Source organism: Pteropus vampyrus, unplaced genomic scaffold (assembly GCF_000151845.1).
Source record: "Pteropus vampyrus isolate Shadow unplaced genomic scaffold, Pvam_2.0 Scaffold129, whole genome shotgun sequence".
NCBI classification, from domain to species: domain Eukaryota; kingdom Metazoa; phylum Chordata; class Mammalia; order Chiroptera; family Pteropodidae; genus Pteropus; species Pteropus vampyrus.
In genome coordinates this window covers 3804864-3808859 of record NW_011888910.1, presented here as the reverse complement: position 1 = coordinate 3808859, position 3996 = coordinate 3804864, and positions in this window count along the sequence as shown.

The following is a 3996-nucleotide window of genomic DNA, read 5'->3' as shown; positions in this document are numbered from 1 at the left end:
TTTATTTTAGCTAATACTTCCCTTGCTTTTGAGGTCAAATTTATAAAATCCTCTTTAAGTCCAAGGTCCTTGAGTTTAGTTCCTATGTTGTTTTCTATGCATTTTATTGTTTCAGGTCTCATATTCAGGTCCTTAATCCATTTTGAGTGTCTGGTGTATAGCGTGTGGTGATAGACAACAGTCTAGTTTCATTCTTTGCAGATGGCTTTCCAGTTTTCCCAGCATCATTTATCGAAGAGGCTTTCCTTTCTCCACTGTATGTTTTCGGCATTTTTGTCAAAAATTATTTGCCCATATAAATATGGGTTTACTTGTGGACACTTGATTCTGTTCCACTGGTTTGTGTGTCTGTTTTTCTGCCAATAACATGCCATTTTGATTACTGTTGCTTTGTAGTATAATTTGAAGTCGGGTGGAGTGATGTCTCCAGACTTGTTCTTTTCTCTCTGGCATTGGCAATTAGGGGTCTTTTGTGCTTCCATACAAATCTAATGATTTTTTTTTTCTATTTCTTAAAAAAAAAAAAAGCCGATGGGATTTTGATGGGGCTTGCATTAAATCTGTATAATGCTTTAGATAATATGGTCATTTAAATTATGTTGATTCTTCCAATCCAGAAACACGGAATATCTTTCCATTTCTTTGTATCTTCTTTGATTTCTTTTAATAGGGTCTTGTAGTTTTCATTATATAGGTCCTACACATGGCTCATTAAATTTATTCCTAGGTAATTTATTATTTTTGTTGCAATTGCAAAAGGAATTATTTTATCCACTTCTTTTTCTGACACTTCATTATTAGAGTATCGGAACACATCGGATTTTTGAACGTTGATTTTGTATCCAGATACTTTATTGTATTTGCTTATTGTTTCTAGTAGTTCTTGTGGAGTCTTTAGGGTTTTCTATATAGAGAATCGTGTCATCCGCAAATAGTGACAGACTTCTTTGTTTCCTATTTGGATGCCTTTTATATCTTTCTCTTGTCTGATTACACTCACTAAGACCTCCAATGTTATATTGAATAACAGTGGTGATAGTGGACAGCCTTGCCTTGTTCCTGATCTTAGAGGGAAGGTTTTTAGTTTTTCACCATTAAGTGTAATGTCAGCTGAGGATTTGTCATATATGACCTTTATTATATTAAGATACTTTCCTTTTATACTGATTTTGTTAAGTGTTTTGATCATCAATCGGTGCTGTAACTTGTCGAAGGTTTTTATTCTTTAATTTGTTTATGTGGTGTGTCATATTTATCAATTTGTGTATGTTGAACCGTTCCTGTGCCTTTGGGATGAAGCCCACTTGATCGTGGTGTATAATCTTTTCAATATGTTGCTGTATTTGGTTTGCTAGTATCTTATTTAGGATTTTTGCATCTGTGTTCATGAGAGTTATTGATTGTAGTTTTCTTTTTTTGTGTTATCTTTACTAGGTTTTGGTATAAGAGTAATATTGGCCTCATAAAATGTGTTGGGAAGTATTGCCTCTTCTTCGATTTTTTGAAAGAGTTTGAAGAGAATAGGTATTAAATCTTCTTTGAATTTTTAGTTGAATTCACTGGTGAAACCATCTGATCCTGGACTTTTACTTTTTGGTAGGTTTTTGATGACTATTTCAACATCCATACGGCTGATCAGTCTATTTAGATTTTTTTAGTTCTTCTTGATCCAATCTAGGAAGGTTGTATTTTTCTAAGTACTGGTCCATTTCTTCTAGGTTATTAAATTTGGTGTTATATACTTTTCATAATATTCTTGTATGATTCTTTGTATTTCTGCAGTGTCTGTTGTAATTTCCCCTCTTTCATCCCTGATTTTGTTTATTTGTGTCCTTTCTCGTTTTCTTTTAGCAAGTCTAGCCAGGGGTTTGTCAATTTTATTAATTTTCTCAAAGAACCAGCTCTTTATTGCATTTATTTTTTCTATTGTTTTTTGTTTGTTTGTTTATTTGTTTTCAGTTTCATTTATTTCTGCTCTAATTTCGATGATTTCTTTCCTTCTGCTGACTTTAGGCTTCATTTGTTCTTCCTTTTCTAGTTTTTTAAAATGAAGCGTTAGGATGTTTTTTGGGGCTCATTCTTGTTTTTGGAGATAGGCCTGTAATGATATGAACTTTCCTCGTATGACCGCTTTTGCCATGTTCCAAAAGTTTTGATATGTTGTACTATCATTATCATTCTTTTCTATGTATCTCTTGATCTTTCTTTTTATTTCTTCTCTGACCCAGTTATTCTTCAGTAGCATGTTATTTAATTTCCATGTATTTGTGGTCCTTCCTGCTTTCTTTTTTAGGTTGATCTCTAGTTTCAAAGCATTATGATCAGAGAATATGGTTGGCATGATTTCGACCTTCTTATATTTGTTGAGGCTATCTCTGTGTCCCAGTATATGGTCAATTCTTGAGAATGTTCCATGTGCACTAGAGAAGAGTGTATAAACAGCTATTTCGGGATGGAAGGCTCTGTAAATGTCAATTATGCCCAGTTGGTCTAATGTGTCATTTAAGGATATTATTTCCTTATTGATTTTCTGTTTGGATGATCTGTCCATATCCGACAGTGGGGTATTTAGGTTCCCTATTATGATAATGTTTTGGTCTGTTTCTCCCTTTAGTTCTGTTAGTCATTGCTTTACATATTTCAGGGCTCCCTGATTGGGAACATAGATATTAATAAGTGTTCTGTCTTCTTGTGTATGATTCCATTTATTATTATGAAGTGTCCCTCAGTATCTTTCTTTACCTCTTTTTTTTTTTTGAAGTCTATTTTGTCCGATATTAGTACCATTACTCCCACTTTTCTCTGAATGCCATTTGCTTGAAACATCATTTTCCACCCTTTCACTTTGAGTCTATATTTGTCTTTGGAGCTGAGATGTGTCTCCTGGAAGCAGCATATGGTTGGGTTTTGCTTTTTGATCCATTCTGCAACTCTGTGCCTTTTTATTGGTGAGTTCAGTCCATTTACATTTAGGGTGATTATTGAAATATAAGGTCTTCTTATAACTATTTTATCTTTTGCTTCATGGTAGCTTGGTGTTTCTATTGCCTCCTTGTCCATGTGTTTCTGTTTTCTTTATTTTGGTTGAGTTTTGTGAGTTTTCCCTCTGGTTCTTCTTGTTTTATGTTATGTACTTCAGTTCTGAATCTTTTTCTGAATCTAGATCTTTGAATCCTCCCCTTTTCAGTCATTGTTATCTCGATTTGTCTCTATATATGCTGAACGTTCATTACTATCTTGTTATAACAATTCTCTTATTATTATTTAAGCTTATAATGCCCTGTTCTTAGTAAAGGTTGCACTCCTCTGCTTTAATTTGCCTGATAGTCACTTTACTCCTAATTATGTTTTTCTTTTTTCTGTCATTTTGTTTTAGGTGAGCTGACCCCTTTCAGTATTTCCTCTAGTGCAGGCCTCGTAGTGGAGAATTCTCTCAATTTTTGTACGTCTGGAAAAGTCTTAATTTCTCCTTCATATCTAAAGGAGAGCTTAGCTGAATATATTATTCTAGGCTGATAGTTCCTTTCACTTAATAGTTTAAATATCTTATTCTATTCCTTTCTGGCTTATAAGGTTTGTGCTGAGAAGTCTGAGGATAATCTAATGGGTTTTTCTTTATAAGTTACCCTCTTATTCTCCCTGGCTGCCCTGAGAATTCTCTTTTGTCATTGATTTTTGATAATTTTAATACAATGTGTCTTGGTGAGGGCTTTTTTGGGTTGAGATAATTGGATGTTCTGTTGACTTCCTGAATTCCAATCTCCAGCTCTTCCCTTAGATTTGGAAAATTCTCATCCACTATTTGCTGAAAATGCTTTCTAGTCCCTGCTTCTTTTCCTCGCCTTCAATAATGTCCATTATTCTTATGTTTCCTCTCCGGATAGTATCAGCTAGTTCTTGAATTTCTCTCTCATTATTTTTCATTCTTCGGTTTCTCTCTTCTTCCTTCTGCTTTATTTCTAGATTTCTGTCTTTGATACCACTGATCCTTTCCTC